This window comes from Sorex fumeus, unplaced genomic scaffold (assembly GCF_029834395.1).
Source record: "Sorex fumeus unplaced genomic scaffold, SorFum_2.1 ptg000058l, whole genome shotgun sequence".
Lineage (NCBI taxonomy): Eukaryota > Metazoa > Chordata > Mammalia > Eulipotyphla > Soricidae > Sorex > Sorex fumeus.
Window position 1 is genome coordinate 19,210,823 of NW_026606115.1, and position 13,635 is coordinate 19,224,457.

A 13,635-nucleotide genomic window follows, 5' to 3' on the forward strand; every position below is an offset into this window, starting at 1 on the left:
TATTATTTTATCTTGGAGGGGAGCGGGTCGAGCTTTCCTCTCCGCCCCGACCGGGGCCCTGGCAGCCGAAGACCTCCAGGACCAGCTACCACCATGCTGAGACCACTCTCCGCACACATGAAGGTACTGGCAGAGGGACAAAGCCATGCGGGTTCCGGGGCCGAGACCTCCAAGCCTACTCGAATTGGAGTCGAGCATCTTCCACCCAGATCCTCCAAATTCCAGTAGGCGGGGGTCACACCCACCACCTGGCCCCCTGGCGCCATGTAATCCCATCAGCGGCCAAGACTCAGAGACTATAAAATCCAGATCCCGGAACCGCGCGGCCGCATTTGCTGCCGCGCAACATCTTATCAGAACTTTTCTTTATGACATCTTATTATCTCATTCCTACTTTGGACAAACTTGCAGGCTATCGAATGTAGCCTGCCCACAGGGCAGAGTCTGGCAAACTCCCCGTGGCGTACCAAATATGCCAAATACCAGTAACAATGATGGGTCTCATTCTCCTAAAGAGCCGTGAATATAATCTCAGGGCTAGGATGAAAGAGACGTTACTGGGGCCTGCTCGAGGCAATCGACGATCAACAGGATGATGAAATGAAAATGAAATGAAATCAGTTGTTGTGAAGAAATTTTTGACAAATTCCTACATTCATTCATAAATGGATATAAAAGCCCTCAACAAATAGGAATAGAACACACCTAAAACCATTTTCATTTTCAATAGTGTAAAACTGAAAAGATTTCCTCTGAGATCAGGCACAAGGCAAGGAAGTCCAATGTCTTCAGTTTTATTCAATATGGTGTTAGAAGTCCAAGCAATAGCAATCAGGCATGAAAAATAAATCAAAGGGATCCAAATTGGAAAACAAGTTAAACTACCACTATTGACATATGACATGATAAAATTCCACTAAAACGTTACTATAAACTATAAACCTATATTGCAAAGTAGCAGGATAAAGATCAATAGAGAAAAATCTCCTCAATCCTATGCAAACAATGAACTAGGAAAAAAAGAGATCAAGAAACTACTCTGCTCAAAACAGTGTTCAAATAACCAAGTACCTAGAAATCAAAAGAAAACATTTATTATGGAAACTATAAATAGCTTTTATGAAAGAGATAGAAGAGGACCTCATAAAATGCAAAAATATTCCATTTTTCCATGGGCTAGGCAGACCAATATTGTCAAAATAATTATACACAATCTATGCAATCCCCATCAAACTTCTGATGACATCTTTCAAAGTCTTAGAACAGTCATTAATAAAGTTTGTATGGAAGCATAAAGCACCCTTAATATCCAAAGTCACACTGAGAAAGAAGAAAGTGGGAGGTATTACATTCCATAACTTGAAATTATACTTAAAAACTATAGAAATTATAACAGCATGGTACTGGAATAAGGATAGACATGCTGAACAATGGGTTAGAACTAAAAGCCAAATAACCCCTCAGGTCTATGGTCAACTAGTTTTTGACAAAATGTTGGGTATACAGAATGGGATAAAGATAACGTCTTCAGAAACATAGGCAGAACCCTTTATAAAATTGAAGGTAAAGGCGTTTTCAAATATGAAACACGGGTGACCAAGCAAATGGGAGAAAAGATAAACAAATGTGACTACATTAAATTAAGAAGCTTCTATAGCTCAAAGGAAATGATGACCAAGATACAAAAACAGCCCACGGAGTCAGAATAATTATTTACCCAGTAGTCATCTGATAAGAGGCTAATATCAAAGATATATAAGCCACTGGTAGAACTTTACAAAAAGAACTAACTACATCCAAAAATGGGGAGAAGAAATGAACAGAAACTTCCTCAAAGAAGAAATACAAATGGCCAAAAGGCACATGAAAAAAATATTCCCATCATTATTCATCAGGAAGATGCAAATGAAGACAATAATGAGCAATCAACTCACACCACAACAACTGGCTCACATAAAAAAAAAAAAACAAGAACAATCAGTGTTGGCATAGATGCAGAGAGAAAGGGACTCACATTCATTGTTGTTGGGAATATCAATTGGCCCAGCCCTTTTGGAAAACAATATCACTTCACTTGTATCACTTGTTATCCTGTTGATCATCTATTTGCTCAAGTGGGCGCCAGTAATGTTTCCATTTGTCCCTGTCGTGTGCTAGTGTAGCCCAATGGCATCTGCTCGCTCCAGGAACACGAAGAGCCTCAAACTGTTTTTTCAGGGTTTTGACAAAGAAATCTGACCATCTCGTAGATGGGCGGCCACGTGTTCTTTCGAAGTCCCATGGAATCCAGTTGGTAACAGTTCTGGTTCAGTGGTCATCTCTAAATTGCATTACATGTCCGGCCCATCTGATTTTCGACGCCTTTGCGAACGAGACGGTGTCCCTGATTCTCTATCATTGATGGAGGTTGGGACTCTAGATTCCTTCTCTCACTTGAGTGAAATGTGATATTCCAAGCATAGTTCTTTTGATTCCTCTTTGGGTACCCGAATAGCATTCTCGTCCTGCATATGTTAGTGCAGGAAGAATGGTGGAGTTGAAAAGATGCGCCTGGAGCCAGAGGTTCTTTCTCCTCTTAACTTCTTCAACGCTCTTGAAGGCATTCCACACCGCTCTCTTCCTCCCGCAGTTCTGGCACCAAGTCATTCCTCACGTTGAGTACTCGACCCAGGTACACATAACTGCTGCATTTGCTGCATATTCGGAAAACAACATGTTTTTTTTTAAAAAAAAAAAAACCTAAAAGCGGAGCTTCCATAAACCCAACAATTCTACTCCAGGGATTATATCTTAGGGGCCCCAAAACACAGCGGAAACAGCACACGCACTTCTATATTCCTTGCAGCACTATTCACAATAGCCAGAATCTAGAAACTAACCAAGTGCCCAAGAACAGATGACTGGTTAACGACTATGATACATCCACAGAATAGAATACTATGCAACCGCCAGGAAAAATAAAGTCATGAAATTTGCTTATATTTGGAAGGATATGGAGAGTATTGTGCTGAGAGAAATGAGTCAGAGAGAGAGGAACAGGCATAGAATGATTGCCTTCATCTGTGGGACATAAAAAGCATAGTATGAGACCAATACTGAAGGATCATAGAAACAAGGGCCAAGAGGATTGGTTAATGGGTGGAAGCATGTCACAAGTGGTAAGGGTCCACTATGACAATGATACTTGGAAATGATCGCTCTGGTCAATAACTGAGTGTTGAAAGAAGGTAAAGACATATACATGATAACATTTCACTATCTGTATTGCAAACCATGATACCCAAAAGGAATGAGAAAGAAAAAGAGATGAAGAAAGAGAAAGAGTGAAGAAAAGTGCCTGCCATAGAGGCGGGCTCTGTGGGGAGGGAAACTAGGGACACTGGTAGTGAGTAATGTACACTGGTGAACTGATGGGTGTTGGAACATTCCATGACTGAAACTCAATAACGAACAACTTTGTAACTGTATATCTCACAGTGATTCAATAAAAAATAAAAAGACAACCTCTTCAGCAAATGATGCTTGGAAAACTGGATAATCACATGCAAAAATATTAAAAAATAAAGTTGCATTTGTATTTCAGTCTATTTATTTATTATTTGTATACACCTTATGCAAATGTCAATTCAAAGTGTATCAAAGACTCTGAGATTAGATCAGAGCCTATAAAATATATTTAGGTAAACATAGGAAGGATACTTTAAACCTGGACTTCAAAAGTATTTTCAGTGATATAATTCCATTGGCAAAGATAACATAAACAAGAAAGAACAAATGGGATTACATAAAATTAAAGTTTCTGCATGGCAAAAGAAATCTGTACTAAAACTAAAACGCAGGGAACTTTTAGTTCCCGTAGGGACAGGATGGCATAAATTATTTCACTTAATGCATTAGAAAAAGGGCTGGTATCTCATCTATACAAAGTAGTCAAAAATCAGCAACAAAAAATCCAAAAACCCTATCAATAATCCTGGAGAGGAACTTAACAAATGCTTCTCTGAAGAACTAATATGGTGAGGAAAGAGTGATAGTAGGGTGAGTAGTGCCAAGCAGCCAACCTGAGTTTGGCTCCAGGCACCCCATATGACCTCCCAAGCCTGCCAGGAATGATCCTTGAGCACAGAGCCAGGAGTGAAACCTGAGCACCACAAGATGCTGCCCCAAACTCTTCCACACCAACAAAAAAGAAGATATACAGATGTCCAATAGGTATAGGATAAAGTGTACATTATCAACAATGATTATAAGGAAAATTAAAATGTATATGAGCATATGATATTATCTCACACCGGTGAGATTGACATATGTCAAAATAACTGGAAAGAATCCTATGACAGTGGGGATTTAGTGAAAAAGGAACTCTCATCCACTACTTGTGAGAATGTTGTGTGGTTAAACCCCTATAGAAAACAGTATGGAGATTTCCTTTTTATTTTTATTTTTTAAATTTTAATGTAGAAAAAAGCTACAATTTTTAAAAAATGTTTATTAGTGAGACACCATGAGGCACAGTTTTAGACTTACAAATTTTGTGCTTGGGTAAAAAAGCTACAATTTTTGATACAATTCTAAAACAAATTGATTAGATAACAAAGCTACAATATTAAAATTGATAAGTATAAAAAGTCAATTTTATGTGAAAATTGTTTTATCTCATCATGGAGTTGTTAAGTCCTTGTCTAAGAATTTAATAAGCCACTTGTTGCCAGTTGAGCCTTCTGTGTCATTGTTTTTGTTTGTTGAATTTAGTTGGTTTCTATGTTACTTTCCCATTTAATTTAGTGTACTCCTACTAGAATTTCAGTATTGAGGAATTAGGAAGTGTTTCACAGCCGCTTATGCAGCCACACAGTCCAGAGACTTCAGGATCTATGACCTGGGCCATTAGTGAAGCAGTGAAGTTGAACTGCTGTGTGTGGCATGGCTGCTGAACCGTGTGTGGGTGCATCTACAGGGGCTTTGGCAGGGCTTGCACTCAGCTTGTTCTCCTTCCAAGGCTGCTCTAGAGTTTTCAATCATAGGGCCCGGTGTGTCCATGAATTTTAGCTGATTGACTTGCATCTCCTCAGAGACTTAATCTTGAATTGGTAGAGCATGGGCAGTAGGTGAATCACTATGACGGTGGCTGTGGGAGGTGGGCTGTTATGGAGATTTCTTTTCTAAAAACCAAGAATATTTCTGCCATATGACCCAGAAATTTTACTTCTCAGTTCTACCTCCAAGACACAAAAACATTCAGTGTAAAAGGATACACCATTGTTCACTGCAGCGCATAGGTGCAGCACATAGGTTTCTAGAATATGAATCAACCCAGGTGTCAAATAACATTAGAGTGGCTGATGAATGTTGTATAGACACAATGGAATGCTATGTAGCCACAAGGAATGATGAAATCATGCAAATGAGTTGGAGGATATCATGTTAAGTGAACGATATCATGTAAAGTGAAGTAAGCCAGAAGAAGAAGGTCGAATACCAGATGATCTTACTTATCTGTGAGAATAACATGACAAAGGGATACAAAGTACGTAAAATGCCAAACCCTCGGCTCTATAGAAATGAAAAGGACAGGGTAGAATAGAAATGAAATATGGAAGTAATAAGAGGCAGACTAGAAAATAAAGGGTCAAGGGCATTGAAAATATTAGTGATGTAGCGGTATGGTATATGTATATATTTAAACCACACAGCCATCGATGTTCTAATAAATGGCACCCAAACCAAAATAATTAAGTGCTTAAAATGTGTCTGTAAAGGTGGCAGGCTGGGGAGAGTCGGGATTGTGGGGGCAGTGGTGGAGAAAAGTTGACACTGGTGGTGGGAATAATGTTGGATCCTTGGATGCCTAAAATACTATTATTGAATAAAACACTATTATTGTCATATTTGTAAGTCACGGTTCCTAAATAAAAATTTTTATTTGAAAAGAAAAGTTCTGTGGGTCTTTCTGAACCCAAATCATTAAGTTCAATTGCAGTCATACACTCACCTGATGCCCCATGGTCAGTTTGTTCCATTTCTGCAGGATGTCTTTATTTTTCAAAGGCAGAGTTTTCCTAGTAGTGTGCAGTTTCCTACTATAAAATCTCATGAATCTTCATTGTGATTATTCTATGGTCTTTTTCATAAACTCCACATAGCCTCTTTTCCCATGATTACTACAATTAGTGCAATAAGTTACGTTTGTGTGATGGCCAAGGCAGGAGGACTGTTTGCACTGTAGTATATACCTGCTGCAGAGCGCATCCTACTTTGGGATGCATTCAAAATTGTCCGTCTTCACATAACACAGTATATGGGACAAAGCACAACTTCATAAACCAGAAATGCCCAACCATATTTTGTACTTGCCTTCTTTATGTTAAAAAGTACAAAGTGCAAGCAGTTTATTTTACACCTTATGGAACTCATGGTACATTTAGTGGCCACCCAAGAAATTTATTGATGTGCCAAATTCCTGAATTTTCTAGGATTTATTTCCCATGTTGTGAGTGATTATCATTCAGCAAGAAAACTAATGTTCAGACCACTTTCCTTTTTTTTTTGATTTTGGGGCCACCCCCAGAGGTGTTCAGGGCTTACTCCTGGCTCTGTACTCAGCAATCAATTCTAGAGGGGCTTGGGTGCCAGGAAAAAACCCAGGTTAGCCACATGCAAGTCAAGTTCCCAGCCTGTTGTACTATCTCTCTTGACCCTAAACTATTTAAATTTTTACTTTAATTTTTCGGAATCAAGACCTCTGGTCTTAATTAAGCCGGACACCTCTGGTACCCAGTCACCGCCATTTCAAGGCCACTCTCCACATGCTCAGACAAGCCTCACGCATGAAGGAACCGGCAGAGGAACCAGGTGCACAGGTCCTGGGACTGAGATCTCCATCCGATCGGGACTGTGCCGCCTCCACCCAGATCCCCCATTTTCCAGTACATAGGCAATTACACCCATAAATTGCCCCTGCCGCCATGAAATCCATCAACGGCCAAGATTCAGAGACTATAAAACAAAGCTCCCGGAAGAGAGTGATGCAGAGTCTCCTGCCCCCGCATCAGGGTGCCTTCACCGGGCCCCCTAGGAGGTGAGTGGGTTGAGTTTCCTTCCCCACCCCGAGCAGAGCCCTGGCAGCCAAAGACCTCAGGTACCCAGCCACAGCCATGCTCAAGTCCACTCTCCACACTCTCGGACAATCTTCACACATGAAGAAACAGGCAGAGAAACCCAGGTGTGTGGGTCTCTGGGCTGAGATCTCCAAGCCTGCTCGGATTGGGACTGGGCCTTCTCCACACAGATCCCCTATTTTCCAGTAACTAGGCAGTTACACCCACAAACTAATCTGGTGCCATGAAATCCCATCAAATGCCAAGACCCAGAGACTATAAAACAAAGCTTCCATATATCCCTCTTATAGTATAGTTCTCCTTCTCGTAGAACCCGACAAGCTACTGAGAGTATCCTGCCTGCACGGCAGAGCCTGGAAAGCTCCTGTGGCGTATTCAATATGCCAAAAACAGTAACAATGATGTGTCTCATTCCCCTGACCCTGAAAGAGCCTCTAATGCGGCACCATTGGGTAGGATGAGTAAGGAGAGGCTGCTAAAATCTCAGGGCTAGGACAAATACAGACATTACTGGTGTCCACTCAAGCAAATTGATGAATAATAGGATGACACTGATACAGTCATACAGTGATTTTAATTTTTAATTGTTTTGTTACAATAGTGATTGCAGCTGTGGTTTTGATGTACAAAGTTATTGCAACTAAACTACTAGCAAATTTCCCCAAATCCTTCACTGACATATTCACTCCTAGCCCACTTCTTCCCCTATCTCCCCACTTCTCAGCAATCTAAATTTTTATAATCCAAAGCTAAGGCTCATCATTGTTCAATATTGTTAATTTTTTTGTTTTATTTTCTATAAACCACAGAAAGGTTATATCATTCTGTTTTTGTCCTACCTCTAGCTTATTTTGCCTAACCTTGTTCCTGCAAGTTCCATCCAAGTTGTAGAAAACTCCTTTGTGTATATATACCACAAATTCTATATCCATTTGTTGTTGTATATTTAGGTTGTTTCCATAACCTGATTATTTTACAAAGGACAACAGTGAATATAGGTGGGCAATCACCGGGTCATATATAAGCTCTATTCTCTTTCAGTTACTGTTTTTGAGAGTCCCTCCTATCATAGAGTCTGAACCAACTACACTTGTGTCTTTTTCATCACATCTCTGTGAACCCTGGTTATTTCCAATCTTTTTGATATATGCCATTCTCAAAAGTGTGACATATCTCATTGTAGTTTTAATTGGAAATTCTCTAGTCATTAATGACAATTCACTCCTTTAAATTTTTTTCTTTTTGATTTTGAACCGGTATCACCCTGCTGAACCCCTCTCTTGACATCAATGATTACTTCTTTGTAGAGTGGTGAGATCCTGGTAGTGAATTCGCAATACAGCTCACGGAGGATCTTGATGTATTGGGCTTGAATGCCCTGATTGGCTAGGGCTTCAATGACCGCTTCCGTCTCAACAGAATCAAAGGCCTTCTTTAAATCAATGAACATGCCACCCTGGAGAACATCATGCAACGACTGGAATGGGAAGGAATGGGAGTGAAGATAGATGGTCAGCAACTACACCACCTCCGCTTTGCTGATGACATTGTTTTAATAACACCAAACATCAGCCAAGCGGCACAAATTCTGGCAGACTTTGACCGTGAGTGTGGAAAGGTAGGACTACAGCTGAACCTTACGAAGACAATGTTTATGAGAAACAGCCTCGTTCCTGATGCCCCATTCGCTCTCAACGGAACGACTATCTCCGAATGCAACAGCTATGTGTACCTAGGTCGAGAAGTCAACATGACAAATGACCTGGCACCCGAGCTGCGCAGGAGGAAGAGAGCAGCTTGGAACGCCTTCAAGAACGTCGAAGAAATAGCTAAGAGGACGAAGAAACTCTGGCTCCGGGCACATCTCTTTGATTCCACTGTTCTTCCTGCATTAACATATGCCTCAGAGACCTGGGCCCTACACAAACAGGATGAGAACGCTATTCAGGTCTCCCAAAGAAGAATAGAAAGAGCTATGCTTGGAATATCACGTTTCACTCAAATGAGAGAAAGAATCCGGAGTTCCCACATCCGTCGACGATCAAGAATCAGGGACACTGTCTCGTTTGCCAAGGTGTCAAAAATCAGATGGGCTGGTCACGTAATGAGATTTAAAGACGACCGCTGGACTAGACCTGTTACCGACTGGATTCCACGGGATGTCAAAAGACGGCGTGGCCGCCCACCTACCAGATGGTCAGACTTCTTCATCAAGATCGTGAATGATCGGTTTGAGGCTCTTCATGTTCCCAGAGCGAACAGATGCCATTGGGCTACACTAGCACGCAACAGGGACAAATGGAGATGTTACTGGTGCCTGCTCGAGCAAATCAACGACTAACGGGAAGTTAAGTGATTAAGTGATTTTGAACCACATCCAGCAGGTCTCAAGTTATACTCTTGGCTCTGTATTCAATAATCGCTTCTGATGGGGCTCAGAGATTATATGAAGTGCTGGGTATCTAACTTGGCTTAACAGTGTGTATGACTAGCATCTTAAGCCCTGTGCTATCTCTCTGGCCTACAATGAACTTTTTTTCCATATTAGTAATGTCCAACCATGCGTTTACTATGTGGATGTGTCTTTTCATTGCCTGTCTCCACTTTTTGATGAAAATAATTTTTTATTTTCTTGTTGAGATTTCAGAATACTTTATCTATCCTAATAATTGTCCTTATTTAATGTGTGTTATACAAATATGTTTCCCCTATTCAACTGAGTGTCTTTATTTTTGCCTAAGTTCCCTGTCCTACATAAACTTTTAATTTTTATGCTGTCTCAATTGTTTTTGGTGTTGTTGTTGTTTCTGTTGGCTATGCCAATAGAATCAAATCATTAAAAGCATCTCTAAGATCCACATCTTGGGGAGATTTTCCTGTTTCACCAATGTATGTTATTGATTCTGGTCTCATCTTGAGGTCTTTAATCCACTTTAAATTAACTTATGTGTATAGTGTGAACTATAGATTCCAGTTTCTTTCCTTTTTATTGCACATGGCTATTCATTTTTCTCAAGACCTCTTGTTGACAGAATAAGAGACTAACACCGAAGAATAGTTGAGATAAGTACCACGAGGTTTGCTCCATGGCTTGGAGGCCAGCTGCACATGCTGAGGGGTGGGGGCGGGGAAGGCAGCTCAGATAGAGAAGGGAACACCAAGTAAAGGGTGTTGGGAGGATCCGCCCAGGATGGGAGATGCATGCTGAAAGTGGACTATAGACCAAACATGATTGCCACTCAGTACCTCTATTGCAAACCACAACACCCAAAAGGAGAGAGAGAACAAAAGGGAATGCCCTGTCACAGAGGCAGGGAGTGGGGGGGGCTAGGGGGGAGGGATACTGGTATCATTGGTGGTGGAGAATGGGCACTGGTGGAGGGATGGGTACTCAATCATTGTATAACTGAAGCCCAAGCACAGAAATTTTTAAGTCTATAACTGTACCTCATGGTGTTTCACTAATAAAATTTTTAAAAAGAATTAGTAATAACTGGAACATGCAAAAATAATTTTGTTACTGCTCATATTTCTTGGAGGATAAAATATAACAAAAGACAATAATAAAAACAATTTCAATTGTGATTTTAGGAAAACCTATTCTTTCATCTATTCTATTAGGAATATATAAAAATATAAATCATATTTCATGGTTTTCCATCACAATGTTTGCATATTAAAAGAATACAATATACAAAGGAGCAAAGGAGCTTTTAAGTAAAATATTACAGACTTAAGAATGCTTATGCATACCTATGTTGTTCAATATCAGAAATAAATATCTGATGATTAAATAAATACATTTACTATAAAGAAAAACAAAAAGACCTCTTGTTGAAGAGGCTTTCTTTGGTTCACTTCATGTACCCAGTTCCTTTGTCAGAGATTAACTGTTTATATCTCTGAGAATTAATTTCTGGGCTCTCCGTTCTATTTTATTGGTTTGAGAATGTGGATTTAACCCAGAACCACACGGTTTTGATAACTATAGTTTTATTTCACAGTTTAAAGTCAGGGCATGCAATGATATTCATTTCTTTTATTCTTTGGGTAGCTTTAGCTGATTAAGGGAATTTAATGATAACATGCAAATTTTAGTATTTTTTCTAATTCCTTGAAGAATGTCTTTGAACTTTTGATGGGGATTGCGTTAAATAATTTTTGAAAGCAGTTTCAGAGTTGTAGGAATCAGCACACTTACACTGAAACAGTTTAGAATACACATCGTTAGAGCAATGTTTTTCTACAGTTCTTTTATGTAGATGTTTCAAACAATGAAAACCACCAAAAAAGGGCAGAAAGATATAAGCCTGTGTACTATAGCATTTAGTACACCCTCTCCATATATAAACATTCACCTGGGAATGGCTCCACCTGGTGAACTAACAAGGGACTCCTTTAGTCCTTCTTTCCTCTGAACATCTTGTTTCCTGTGAGCACAGATCCTTAACTTTTAGCTCAAGACAGGACTCGTGGCCAGCTGGCATCAAGAGCACTCCCAGGAGAGATAGCTTTTGGTGGGAGCTTTTAGCACACATCTGCCTGATCTGGAACATGGAGCCCCTTGTCCGAGTCTCCTGCCCCCACCCCGGTTCTATCCTGGCTGCAACTTCCTCCTCCTTCCCCTGGAGAAACTCTGAAATTCTCTTTAGATGGGAACAAGGAGGTGGATTGCCCAGATTTGTGATGGGAAGGTAGAAATCAGGGAGAACACGTGCTCTGTACTGTCCAGACTCCAGTCCCAAGGAGTCCCAGGGGCCCGTGCAAAGCTGACTAAAAGAGAGAAAGAGTGAAAGCAAATGTCAAGCAAGTCCAGACAGCAGTGAGGCTGTCTGTAGGCAGACTTGATTCCTTACAGTGAGCACAGAGTGAGGGCAGGGACTGAGCTTCACACACACACACACACACACACACACACACACACACACACACACACACACACACACATACTGAGCCTGACTCTGGTATGGGGAGGTGAGGAGGCAACACTGGGAGGAAGACTGGACCCAATTTAGCACTTAGTTCCTGGCTTCTTCTGGGACTAGCAGTGTGAGTCCCTCCCAAGCTTTACCATTTCCTAGAGAGCCATCCATCATACTGAGCTCTGGGCCCTGATATGCCCGCCTGGGACTTCTCCCACATAGCTTCCTCCTGCGCAAAGCCCCCAGTCAGGCGTGCTGTCCTGACCCCTCCTTTCATGGTGAGAGCTCCCTGGCTCCATTATACAGGAGCTCTGTTTCCCTTTCTATAAAACTGCCTCAGTAATTCAGCTCTCTGGATCTATTTAGATCTCTAATTGATCTGCTAGTCGGAGAATATATCTCCCCAACCTCTGCTCTTTATTTTCTTTATTTGTTTTCTGAAATGCGTTCGCTTTTCCTGACTCTTCACAACTGGAACTGAAACCAGAGCTGTAAAACACTGTATGCCAGTAGCTGGAATGAAACTGCATCTCTATTCAAACTGCTTATTCATATTGTATTCCAAATGGTCTTTTTTGTGTGCCAAAGTTTTTACCAGTAGCAACAAACTGTTGGAGAAATAAGTGCTAAATGTAAATTAAGTTAGGCCAACCATTGGAAATGACTGGTCAGCAGAGATAAATCTGAAGAGTGGGAAGCAAATTCCTTTTAATTAGGAAACAGGGATTTACATGTTCCATCAATATGTCTTTATCTTCCTTCTTATCTTCCACTTACTTAGAAAGGAAGAAGCCAAAGAATAGGAAGTCTAGAAATGCAAATAAATTTCAACTAGTTTCTAAAGTCTAGATCAGTGGTTCTTAAATTTGAACTACCAAACTCACCTTTGAAATTAAGCTTGAGAGTTTGGGTCTCAAACGTGTTCTCTAGTGGTACTGATGGTATTGGTCTGAGAACCACAATCTATGTATTGACACCCCCTGCTTAATGGTCTGCTTTAGGCTTGATGATCAGTCCTAGGACTTGACAGGGATCACCATATGAACTGGAGGAGCTTCTAGCTCAGTGAGGTTGGGCCTTGGGTGGTGCTCAACCGCTGTATCCTGTGGCAAAAGAGCACAGGTTGCACCTGTTCCTTCTTGTCTCTTCACTGCCTTGGCTCTTCCTGGGTGGTGGAGGGAAAAGCGGTGTAGAGAACCCCAGATCTCCTGGCCCAAGATGTGTCCTTTGCTCACCTTGCTGTAGATCTGGGTGTTCTCAATGGGAGCTTGAGACAGTCTCCTGGGATAGAAATTGATTAAGCCCAGGTATCTGGACCCACTGCCACCCAGACCTTTATCTCAATAGTTTTGGGACCCTGCAGCTGACAATATACATTTCTGACAAATTCCCAGGTGATGCTGAGTGGTGCCTCCTGGTCAAAGGAATAAAAGTCTTCCTGTGTTCTTTTGTCCGAGGCAGTAAGGATTGGGCACTAAGAAAACACAAAGCAGGGAGCAGCCTCACCAGAGGCTGAGGATTTACTTGGCACTGTCCTCCCGTTGTTCATCGATTTGCTCGAGCGGGCCCAGTAACGTCTCCATTTTGGAACTTTT